Raw genomic sequence first — 12,907 nt, forward strand, 5'->3', positions numbered from 1 at the left:
CTGGCCTGAAGAATTCCATGGACTGTATAGTCCATGGGGTTGCAAAGAGTCGGACACAACTGAGCAACCTTCACTTTCACTTTCTCCAGGAAGAACCAGCTCTGCTGACACCTTGATTTTAGCACTTGAAGACTTCTTCTGGACTTCTGACCTTCAGAGCTGTAAGAGTCTAGAACGTAAAGCGTTTGTCCAAACATTTACCCAACTAAACAGTAGTGGGGCCAGGATTCCAGTGGGGTCCCCCTGCCCCATCCTCCCCCTTTCTGCACTCTGCCACCTCCTGGGAGTAGCTTGCTGGGGTTACAAGAGGCAGTTCAGATGCTTAGAGGAAAACAGAAGGAATGTGAGGTACAGGGGACCTTGCCTATTTACACTAATTAAATGAGGAAACAATTTAAACATTGGCATCCTTTGCTGTGATGAGGCCGGAGAAGAGCAGGTACACGTTTGTGCTGCCGTGGCAGTTGGTAGAATGCCGGAGTGGGTTTTCTTAGCAGTGTGCACAAATGGCCTTGATGGTGTCTGTGTATTTTCATTCCATTACCTCATTTCTTAGTTTTATCCTAAGGGGATAATCCAAAGAAAGAAAAAAAAAAAGCACTCGTTTGTGAAAACGTCCATTAAATCATGATTTTTTTTTTCCTGTGGATTATAGAAAATTTCAGACACCCAGGAAAGTAGAGAGAATAGTATAATGAACACCCATTTACCTATTTAACAATTATCAACATTTGTTTTATTTACTTCATTTTTTTCTAACATATTTTCAAGTAAATTATAGACATCATGATATCTCACTTCCATATATCTCAGGTAACTTCAGTTTAGGGTAATAAAAAGTTGAAACCAAACGATTAAATGGAGAATGGTTAAATCCGCTATGATTATCTACCTAACATAATATTATGAGATCTTTAAAATGATCATTTTTGAAGTTCCCATTACAAGCTGTCTTAGGACTCTATCAGAGAAGGCAGTGGCACCCCACTCCAGTACTCTTGCCTGGAAAATCCCATGGACAGAGGAGCCTGGTAGGCTGCAGTCCATGGGGTTGCAAAGAATCGGACACGACTGAGCGACTTCATTTTCACTTTTCACTTTCATGCATTGGAGAAGGAAATGGCAACCCACTCCAGTGTTCTTGCCTGGAGAATCCCAGGGACGGGGGAGCCTGGTGGGCTGCCGTCTATGGGGTCGCACAGAGTCTCACACAACTGAAGCGACTTAGCAGCAGCAGCAGTAGGACTCTATACTTTCCCTTTATATGACTTACCATGCTTTGTAATCATTTAATTACCTGATTAATGAATTAATGTCTGTTTTCCCAACTCATTTGATGGGGACAGTGCCCATTTTGCTCACCACTTTTTTCTTGACTGCCCGGCAGGGTGCCTGGCTTATAGCAGGTGCAAAATAAAGTTGGTTGACTAAATGCCACATGAGCATTTTTAGATCCTTGAAATAACATGCTGAGTGATGCAAGCAAAGCACATCATCTCGTATAAGCACGATGTGAAAATGAAAATGCGCTTGCATCCTGATGACTTCCAGAAGGCAGCACTGGGAATTTCACGTGTTTCTGCCTGCACATTGGGAGAGGTGGGTGAGATTTGTTCCTCCTGCTTTATTTTCCTCTGTGTGGCATTCCTGCCATCTCTGTCATCAGGGAGGCACCCGCCAGCCTGTGTCCCGTGTGCTTGGTGCAGTCCAGGAGAAGAGGTTCATTCACATGGAGTAGGAAGACTTGGTTTTGAAGCTGACACTCTCCTTTACCCCCTGCAGGACACTGAGCAATCTCTGAACCTCTCCGAGCTTAGTTCCTTCAAGTTGAATAGGTGATCATGGTGCCTGCCCCTCTGTCTTTCTCTAATTAGATGAAATAAGGATGGTTCATGGAGGGGAGAGTACCCCGAACTGTGTTCCAGAGCTAGCTTCACGCCATCCTCTTCCACCATGACATCTCAGGCGCTGGCACTCAGAGGAGCCCCGCCACTGCCCTCATGCCCTCTGGATGGAGAAGGAATGAGTGGCTGCCCAGAGGTGCACAGTGCAGTCAAGGTTCTTCGGTGTGCATCTGAAAATCCCTGCTGACCATAAATGGGAAGGTGACAGCTAATTAACTTGGAGTGTTTTCACCATGCTCAGTCATCTCGCTAATTGATGGGTCCATCAGTCATCCTACGATGTTTACTGAGTGCTTACTCCATACGGATTGCATATTCATTAACTTGCAGTGACTGCTGACTGCATCCAGACTCTGGCACTAGAATCTCTGGTGGGGGTTTCCCAGGTAGCTCAGTGGTATATAAAGAATCCACCTGCCAATGCAGGAGATGCAGGAAATGTGGATTCGACCCCTGGGCCAGGAAGATCCCTTGGAGGAGGGCACGGCAACCCACTCCAGTATTCCTGCCTGGAGGATCCCACAGACAGAGAAGCCTGGCGGGCTACAGTTCATGGGGTCACAAAGAGTCAGACATGACTTCGCACGCACCGTGGAAGAAGTTTCTTTTGAGCTCCAGGGTTCTCCAGGAGTCTCCTTCCTGTCTTCTCCCCATGCAGCCTTGAGCAGCGTTATTGTTCAATACTTACTTATTCAACACTTTCCACACACGCTGTGCTCCTCTGGGCACGAAGATGCCACAGGGAGGGCCTGTGATCATGTGGAACATGCCAATGATAAACAGAAGGCTGGGAAAGAAATCAGAGAATTACCAGTGGTGGTACCTGCAAAGAGGGGGTGCAACCCAATTCATGGGCTCAAGGGTGGTGATCTCTGGAATTATAGGACCCTGTTAGTAATCAAGACACCCTCTCACCAGCCCTGCCCTCCTGCTCAGTCCTGGTTGAGCCCCATTTAAGATCATTCCGTGTATTCATGAACAGTTCCCATCAGTGGCCTTGTTGGGGGCAAACTCCTTTATTGTTTAGAAGAACAAGCTCTGGAGCAGGCCGTGTCCCACTCACTGAAAGTCTCCCTGGGCACAGTCGGGGGAGGCCCCACAAGGACCTGGAACCTGGCCTAGCTGATGAAACACCTGCAGTATCTAGGCAGGTCCTCAGAGGTCCACCCAAGTTCTAGAATGGCAGTTGCTCTCTCCCTCCCCCAGAGTCTTCAGACAAGGGGTCAGAGGGAGAGGGACTCAGGAGGGTGGGGAGGGAGAACGAGCTCCCTGGCCCTGCTGCCCACTTGGCATCATGCCCTGCCCCTGCTCTGGCCCATTGGGAGGCTTTCTTCCTCCTGGCCATGGACAGATACCACATCTTCTTTTTGTCTTTGTTCTCTGGCTTCCTCCGGCCATGGCTTTGGATGTGTGAAACAGTAGCCGCTTCACAGCATGCTCTTAGAAGATGCCGCACACCTGCATGAGTTCTCACCCCCCCCACCTCTTCTTACCTGGCCACCACCTAATTCTTCTTTTACAACATGATTTAGAGAATAATCCATACCAGCTGCCTTAGGAAGTCTTTCAAAGATGCACACTCCAGCCTGCATCCGCCTCTATTTTAGTTAATATCCTTCGGCTCCCCGGGCAGCCTCCCAATATGGTCCTCAGGTTAATGCCCTAATGTCTTCATGGTCGTTACTTGGCTTCTAAGGCCCTGGTGGGTGCTGGCTGGGCTTCAGGAAATGACCTATAGGGTACTGAAAGTTCGGCAGGCCCCCACCCTCGCCCTGGGGAGAAATGTGGTCCAGCCACAAAGATCAGGAAAGACTCAAAGATGAAATAGTTCTGAGGGGGTCATAGAAGGGATATTGGCTCTTGCTCTATCACGATAGGGCCGTTGGAGGCTTCAGAGCAGATCTAATCAGTTGACGGCCCCAAGGGAAAAAGACTGAAAACCTCCAAGGAAGTGGGGATTCGGCCTCCAGACAGCCTTCCGACTTGAGCTGCAGCATCTCCTCTTCCCTGGGTCTCCATCCTGCTGGCCCACCCTGCAGATTTTGAATTTGCCAGCCTCCACAATGAATGTTTAAGCCAATTCCTTAAAATGTCTAAAGGAGATCCAACCAGTCCATCCTAAAGGAGATCAATCCTGAGTATTCACTGGAAGGACTGATGCTGAAGCTGAAACTCTTAATACTCTGGCCACCTGATGTGAAGAACTGACTCATTTGAAAAGACCCTGACGCTGGGAAAGATTGAGGGCAGGAGGAGAAGGGGACGACAGAGGATGAGATGGTTGGATGGCATCACTGACTCAATGGACATGAGTTTGAGTAAGCTCTGGGAGTTGTTGATGGACAAGGAGGCCTGGCATGCTGCAGTCCCTGGGGTCGCAAAGAGTCAGACACGACGGAGTGACTGAACTGAAATCTTTCAGTTCTCTCCTGTTATTTCTTTGTCTGTTTCTCTGGAGAAAAGGGAATAAAGGGATCCATATTTAGGTACCTATTTGGGAGTCATGTTGTTTAAGCCTTGAGATGGGACATGAGCACCAAGAGGGTACATATGGACAAAGAGAATTGGTCTACTGGTCTCTCCATCCGAAGTTGAGAGATTCAGAAACCGCATGTGTGTGTATGTGTGTGTGTGTGTGTGATATTTATGGAGCCCTTAGCATGTGCTGGGCATCCCCCATCGCTGGATGCTGCCTCTTCTTAAAACCAGACCCATCTGTCTCCTTGTTTGTTCTGGAAGGTTGGGAAATGACTCCAATGGAGCCACTTATTTATCTGACTGATGTTTTGCAATTCCTGTGTCTCACCTCCTCTGGGCAGCAGAATGGAATCGGCTGTTCCTTCCCTGCATCAGGAACAGATTATCCCAGACTCATCTTCCTGCCAGGCCACCTTCAGTTCCCTAAACCTCCAGCCTCTTGAAGCCATGTAGTGTCTCTTGACAGCCAGTAATAGCATTTATTAAAACCCATGAAGCCTCCTTTCTAGCAAGTGCTGGTAAAAATAGTTCTGCAACCCCAAGGAACAGGGTCATTTGAACTTGGTGACTCGAAAAACCTTCGGGATGAATAATGAAAAGTACACAGGACTGTGGTGATGAGTTTTTCCCTCCCTCTTTGTTCTTTGTTGTTCCTTGTTGTTGTTTTTTTAGTGTGTATGAGGCAGAATGCTTAACCCATATTTTCCAAGAACTGTGTAGGTGGGTTGCTGGGGACAATTGATTTTTAGGGAAGTACTGGTCTTCTGGATGTGGAAACCACGAAGCAAAGAATAACATTGCGCAAGAGGTGTTCCGATGACCAGGTCTGGGCTAATTATGGTGCTGTGTGCTTGGGCCCCTGTGTCGTCTGAGGCGTCACTTCTGCCTGAGTTGGATTTTGCTCTGGACTCAGGGTGATCCCAGGAGCCTTGTTCTAGCCAGCTGTCACATGGATCATCTACTTTCTAAGGCTGTGACTGGTTCTGAATGAGACGAAGTGTAGCCTGGCAGGTAGAAGGGACACAGGCCTTTATGTAAGGAATGCTGAGTTTTGGTTCCCATCCTGCCACTAGTTTGCTGTGTGACCTCGGGCAAGTTTTCTCACCTCTCTGAGCAGTGATGCCTTCATCTATGTTGAGTTTGGGCTTGGTTGTCTCTGAGGGATAGGACTCCAACCATCCCAGGAGGGTTGTTGTTCAGTCACTAAGTCATGTCCAACTCTTTGCGGCCCCAGAAACTGCAGTCTGCCAGGCTCCTCTGTCCTCCACTGTCTACCAGAGTTTGCTCAAATACATGTCCACTGAGTCAGTGATGCTATCTAACCATCTTATCCTCTGGGAGGGTACATACCTTAAATAAAGGACCACCCCACCCTCAGCATTGTGCAGGGTGTTATATTGTGTGGGACCACTGCTGCCAAATGCAGTTTTGGACTTTTTAAGGAAATTTCCTGGATTTGTAGATGTAAGCAGTGAATTCAGAAGTATTTTAAACATCCTATGGGTGAAACTTGTAACCAGAAAGAGCCTATAGTTCTTCAGTTTGTAACTGTACAAATCCACTGTTCTTCATGGGTTATCACAGTCTGGGGGCTGGAAACTGAGGAATACTCATTTGATTTTTTTTTTTGTCTTGAAAGCAGTACAAGTATTTTCAAGGTACTGTGGAAACAAAGTCAGACTGGAAACCAGGTCATAAGATGGATGCTGCCTGGAGGCCTAGAGGGAAAGCGTGACCTTCCTTTTCTCGTGGGTGTGAGTGTATGCGAGGCAGTGAACTCAGTCAGCTGATCTCCTTAGGACTTGACCCCAGGTCCAGCCACCAGCCTTGTCCCTGATTCCATGGACTCTGTGGCATTCAGAGCTGGAGGAGATCAAATATTTCAGTGTATTCAGTATTTACTCAGCAATATATCTTGTAGCTCTTTTCTCTGTGTGTACATACCTTATTCATTTTTAACTGCTGTGTAGTATTCCATGTTTCCCACCAGCCCCCACCCCCAACTCTTCCATACTAATGGATGGGCTTCCCAGGTGGCACTAGTGATAAAGAACCCACTTGCTAACTCAGGAGACACAAGAGAGGCAGGTTCGATCAGGAAGATCCCCTGGAGGAGGAAATGGCAACCCACTCCAGTATTCTTGCCTGGAGAATCCCATGGACAGAGGAGCCTGGTGGGCTATAGTCCATAGGGTCACAGAGTCAGACACAGCTGAACCAACTTAGTATGCACGCATATTAATGGTAATACTTTGCTTTTATCTGTTTTCCGCTTTTATTCCTTCCTCCGCTGATGTCATGTCATAGATTTTTTTTTTCTCACCCTCCTGCACACCTTCTTCCTTCCTTCCATCTCTCCCTTTCCCTTTCCTTCTTCCCTTGCACCCATCCATCTCTGGATCCATTGGTCAGGTACATTCTCTCTACAGATGCGAGATGTGTGGGGCAAAACCCTGAAGCTTTGCCTCCAGGAGCTCCAGTTCACTGGGAAATCAGAGAAAAAGCACATTGTGGAGACTTGCTGGAAGCAAATTCTTTGACATTCTTTACAAAGGAGGCTTTTGGAGTACGCGTCTCTGAGGCAGGTGCCTGTTTTTCAAAGGAGGAGTCAACTTTCGGGCCTGCTGTGTTACCTTGTCTGCTTCCGGGGACCTTACAGGACCATCACAGGCTGCCCAGCCTTCCCTTCTTCCCATGCTGGAGGCTGCAGCTTGAGCAGAAAAGCATCAGCGTTGGCTCTGGAATGATGGCCCTGAGAAGGGCCCAAGCTGTCCTGGCTTTTTCCTTTGGTGTGGGAGCCAGGAGGACCTTGAGCAAAATTGCAAATCAGAAGTCAGCCTGAAATGGACGCGGAAACTCGGGTCTTCTTCCTTTAGAGGAAATTAAGAGAATAAAAAGGGAGTGAAGGTGGAGCATCTCAGAGACAGACAGGGCCAAGAGCCTACAGTCTCCACCCCTTTATTTTACTGATGGGTTTCAAATGTGTGTTTTGTGCCCTAAGTCGTTCTGTGCTTCCCTCTCCTTTCATCCTCTGCCTTTTTTGCTTCTTTTCTTATGAGCCTCCTGACAGTGATCACAGTAACAATCCACGGAGCCTCACTCACTGGCAAACGGGGTTCTAGGAATGGGATAATTAATGTGTGCGGTTCAGAGGCCCACAGCCTACTCTGCTTTTCCTCACCTCGGTCATCTGAACAAGTCATTTAAGCAATCTGTGTCTCAGTTTTGTCCTGTGTAAAGTGGGGAAGCTATCACTGTCTTCTTTCTAGGGATGTCAGCAAGATACATGAGTTATTGTACATGAAAAACCTAACCTAAGCCTGGATTGGCTACCTGGAGTATGGTAAATGCTGACTTAATATCACATATGTGCACATGCACACAAATGTCTCCTTACCTGAGAGATGTTTCTGGCCACTCTTGTATAAACAGTACCCACCTCACCCCCATCTCTCTCTGCTTTCCTTCCTCTGTTGATCTCTATTAATCTGACCCTCTATGTAGTTAGTTATTTGACTGTCTTCCCTAACCCTACCCCCTCTCGAACCCTGCAAATACTGACTGAGATCTCTGTTACTTGTATTGTTTAATTCTTTTTATAATTTATTTTTTAAAAGTATTTATTGAACTTGTTACATTATTGCCTCCATTTTTATGTTTTGGTTTTTTGGCCATGAGCCGTGTGGGATCTTAGTTCCCTGACCAGGGATTAAGCCTGCACCCCCTGCATTGGAAGGCGAAGGAAGGCCACTGGACCACCAGGGAAGTACCTGTTAGTCCCTGGAATGTATTTAAATAGTAATAAATATGGGCTAAATGGAAGAGTATCAATTTTATTTTTAAATTTTTGGCCGCATTGCACAATATGCAGGATCTTAGTTCCTTAACCTGGGATCACACCTGCGCCCCCTGTAGTACAGAGTCTTACCCACTGGACCACCAAGGAAGTCCCCCAGGAGTGTATATTTTAGAGATGACCCACAGGCCCAGACTCAGGCACAGAGAGGTAAAGTGACTGGCTCAAGGTTGAGCAAGTTGAGGAATCTGGAGTCATTTAAGTCTGATGCTTTAAATTCTGATTTAAACCATGAATGCCTTCCTGCTGGTAAAAAAGAAAAAAACAAAACAAAAAAACAGAAAAACTAAGCGTAGTGACTGCAACAAAGTCAGGATTCAGTAAATGTTAACTGAAGGTCATAGTGATCATCGTTCCTGCCGCAGCTGCCCCAGGACAGCCCTGTTTGGTTGTACCCCAGCTTTCTGAGCAGAACTTGGGCATCGGTGGCTGCCATCCTGGGAGGGTTAAGGAGGTGGTGCCCAGGTAGGTGGGCAGGTGTGGCACCAGGGTTGAAGCAAGCTCCTGCCCTTCTTTAAGGGCTGCCTTGTCGGAGGGAGGGAACCAGCGCTCTGTGGAAGACACCACGTTTCCCATGTGGTGTCTGTTTCCAGACCCGGTGGGAGCTCTTAAAATGTGCCAGTGAGTCTCCTGATTGTGCTTTCATTTGCTGGTTTCCTTCCCCCGAGACCTGTTGGGGGGCATTTTGCAGGGATTTTAAAGGTCAGGAAATTGTCTCTGTGTCCTGGATCTTGTCCCAGTTTTCTCAGATGGGTTTTATTGCTCCCATTTTTAGGATGAGGAAACTGAGGTTCAGGGAAGTGTAAATACTGAAGCCAGGATTCAACCCCAAGCCTGCTACTTCCCAAATACCTCCCACCTCCACTCCACTGCTCAGATGCTGTGAGAGTTGGATCCTGGCTTCTCAGCATGTATTGACTGATGAGCCCAGGCTGGGTGCCAAGCCTCATTTTTTTTTTTTCTTGTTTGCTTGTTATGGCTTTTAAACTGTTTTGTTGAAGTGAGGAGGACAGTGCTTGTAGGAGGTTCACGGGGAAAGGTCCTCTGTCTCATTCTCATGTGATTCTCTGAATTACAGCAGTGAGCCACAGGGAAGGAACTCAAGTGTCGGAGCACTGCTGCCCTGAATTCAGATACAAGCCCAGCCTCCGAGTTGCTGCATGATCTGTGTCGAATCATCAGCCTCTCTAAGCCTCAGTTTCCATATTTGTAAAATGGAACATGGACTCTGACTTGGAGAGGACACCGAGGATTTGAGATGTTAAATATAAAAATGTCAAGCATGTCTCCTGGTGCAGAGTTGGCCATCAATATTATTATTGTTGTTGTATTTTAGCACATAGTATTATACTTAAATGTTGCTTCTTTCTTTGCCTTATTTATCTTTGTGGTTCCTAAGGGTGCAGATCGAACTTTATTCACCTCGGCATCCCCACCATCTAACACAGTTCTTGGTATGTGGTTGATATGCACCAAGGTTGGTAAGGCACATGAGCGAATGGATGAATGAATAAAGAAAGCAGCCCACGGGTTGTCAGAGCTGCTCTGACCAGCTGTCGGAGAACTGTTTCCTGGAGTCTTATCCCCTCTTGTCAGATTCAGGCTAGGACAACGGTGTTGTGGTTCCATTGTCCCTAGATAGCACTTCCTATCTTAACGTCTCGGCCGGGGCAGCCCTGGGCCACACCCTGCCCCGCTGGCCTATCACCCACCCCACTTGGACCCCGGCAGGCTCCCTCCCACCCTGCCCGGATGAAAACTTTCATGAAATACTTGCAGCCCCTCAGTCACAACTGTTGTCAAAGGGGCCATTTCTCCCTCTAGAATCTTTCACATTCCAGGGAAGATCTGGAAAATGCTCAGTCAAAATGTTCTGCATGGGAACTTCTCTGATGGTCCAGTGGTTAAGAGTCTGCCTTCCAATGCAGGGGAATGCAGGTTCGATCCCTGGTTGGAAAACTAAGATCCCACATCCCGCATGCTGCAGCTAAAGTCCAAACACTGCAACAAAGAACCACGTGCTGCAACAAAGACCTAGAGCAGTCAGAATGTCAAACATTTTTTTTTCAAATGCTTTGCATGAGCCTGATTCTTCATAGCTCAACCTGTATCTTCCTGTCTTGCCCTCCCATTCTTCCCTTGCCTGAATGGTAGGTCAGGTCAATATAGTATCCGGTTATCCCTAGTCAACCACTGAAGAAACAACCTCAAAAAGGTGGGACCGCTAGTAACACAGCTGGTTAGTGAGAGGACTTAAGATCATTACTAACTCTCTGCATCTCACCAGTGCTTTCAGCACTAGTTCCCTTCCTGGTTTCATCACTGGGGTGTGGTACCCTCCTCTGTCCCCAGAAGAGCTTTGAGGGGTGTGTCACAGTGTTAGTGACCCAGGCTCTCTCAGTCTGTTAGCCTAGGGTCGCCTCCCACCGCCCTGTGAAGTATATGGGGTCCAGGCAACATCACACCCACCCTTTGGGGGAGAAAACAGAAGCCCAGAGGGCTGAGTGCCTTTTGGAGGTGACACAGCTCCAAGGGTGGCACTTTCTCTTCTGCCAGGTTTCCCTTTCCTGCTGAATTTGACTCATAGGTCATGGGTGTGTGGTAGTCACTCAGTTGTGTCTGACTCTTGGCTACTCCATGGACTATAGCCCTCCAGGCTCCTCTGTCCATGAGATTCTCCAGGGAAGAATACTGGAATGGGTTGCCATTCCTTTCTCCAGGGCATCTTCCCAACCCAGGGATTGAACCTGGGTCTCCTGCATCGCAGGCAGATTCTTTATTATTTGAGCCATGAGGGAAGCTCATAGGTCAATTGTTCTCAAACAGGGTTTCCCTTGGAATTAACTGAGGAATTTAAAAACCTTGTTGCCAGGACCCAACCCTCAAAGATCCTGACTTAGGTACAGAGCCCAGGGAATCAGCATTCTAACATCTCCCCTGTGATTCTATGGTGCAGCGGCATCGAGAACCACTGTCTTAGGTCATCCTCTTACAGGGATGTAGGGAGATCTGAAAAGATGCTGGCAAATTCCCAAACTCTATTTCAGACTGGGGTTCCAGCCCTCCTAAAGCAAATCATGTTTGTTTTGCTCAGATTCATGGCCACTTGTATTTCAAATGAACCGTCAGTGCTAAAAGAGGATTGTAGGGGAACACAGGAGATGGAGTGGTCCCAAAGCTGTCATGTCTTGTGCCCTTATTGTATCCTGAGCCCTGTGCTAAGCACCTTATGTATATGAATTCATCTGACTCACAATCCAGGTACTAGCACTAAGAGGGCACTGCTGATACTACCTCATTTCACAGATGAGAAGACTGTACATGGAGTAGATAAGTAACTTGATCAAGCTGGTAGGGGCAGAGCTGAGATTTGAAGACAGAGGGCTGGCTCCAGAGGCCACTGTTGTAGCCACTTTGTCTGTTGTTCTGAAGGATGGTTTACTGGTTCCCACATGGCTGAGAATTTTCACTCACCAGCTGATTCTTCACGTTGATGCTGAGACCTAGATCTGATCTGTCACTCTGTTGCTCAGGAGCCTCTGTGAGTCTCCATAGCATCTGGGCATCTGAGGGGGGCGGGCAGCAAACTCTTAGCACAGCCCATGAGGGATCCCCTTTACAGCCTGACTACTGGCAGACCGTTCTTTCAGACTCCATGTTGCATGTGCTGTTAAGACCATTTGAAAGTTTCCCCACTTTTCCCTGCCTGGTGAATTTCTGCTCTTCAATACCTAGCTCAAATATCCTCTTCTCTCATCTATGCAGGACGAGTCAGTGATGCCTTCCTCTGTTCCCAAAGCTCTTGGTCCCTCCATCCAGGACCACATGGCCCACGGCATTTCCCTCAGTGCCCTCAGAGCTCCAGAGGAACGCAGCTCTGTCTTGGGCTCTACTCAGGTTGCTGCCCTTCCCTCAGCATCTACCAGGGGATGGCCAGCCTCCCACATGTAGGATGACCTCCTTTACCTTAGCTTCCACTTTATTTCGGCCATGAAGACATATTCTCTTTGCCTTCTGGATATTAGATTTTTCTGTTTGTAACAGATGCTTTCCTTCAGGGTGCCTCGGTTCCATGTTGCATAACTGACACTGATTTACTGTGTTTTCTTAGGCTGAGCAGTGATTTCAGAAGTGTTCTGAGGTCCCGTGGAAGATCTGCCTCTCTCCAGCCTTGGGTTCTCTGCATTCTTGAGCATCTCAGGGTCCAAAAGAAAAAGAAGAAAGCCTACCAGTTCTGGGAGCAGTTTGGATGAAGAGAGGTAGGTGTCTTGTTTTGTGTTCAGCTTGATTCCTGAACTCAACCACCACTAGCCAGTTAAGGCAGAGGCAGAAGAAATGGTGTCTTGGCGACCCAAGAGACACATATTTGTTTACTCATGTGCTGTTGTGAGAATGGCAGCAGTTGCTCAACAAGGAGTAGGAAGGTGCTTTTAGGGGAGCCCCTGCCGGTCTCTGAACAGGGCAGGTGCACCAGGAGCCATCAGCTGTCAAGGCAAAGGGTGAGACTTTCTTATGCCTACTGTGAAGGGGGCAGGAAAAGTCAGGCTTAAAGGTGCTGGCTGAATTCTTAGAACTTATTCTGCACAAACACATGCATAGGTGCAGGTGATGTGAATAGCATCTTCATCTCAACGTTGCTTTAAATAGCAAACAGTGGGGCTGCTTTTAT

General features: G+C 47.6%; 1 long non-coding RNA gene across 1 annotated transcript in view; it reads left to right on the top strand.

The window, feature by feature from the left end:
- LOC145508920 (uncharacterized) overlaps positions 1 to 12,907 on the top strand; it is a 221,339-nt gene that overhangs the window by 186,021 nt on the left and 22,411 nt on the right. The window contains exon 5 of the long non-coding RNA XR_014055691.1: positions 12,350 to 12,497. This is a non-coding gene — a long non-coding RNA (uncharacterized LOC145508920). The remainder of the gene's footprint in view (positions 1 to 12,349; positions 12,498 to 12,907) is intronic.

This window comes from Giraffa tippelskirchi, chromosome 6, assembly GCF_054371585.1.
Source record: "Giraffa tippelskirchi isolate mGirTip1 chromosome 6, T2T-mGirTip1v1.2.pri, whole genome shotgun sequence".
In the NCBI taxonomy this organism is placed as follows: Eukaryota; Metazoa; Chordata; class Mammalia; order Artiodactyla; family Giraffidae; genus Giraffa; species Giraffa tippelskirchi.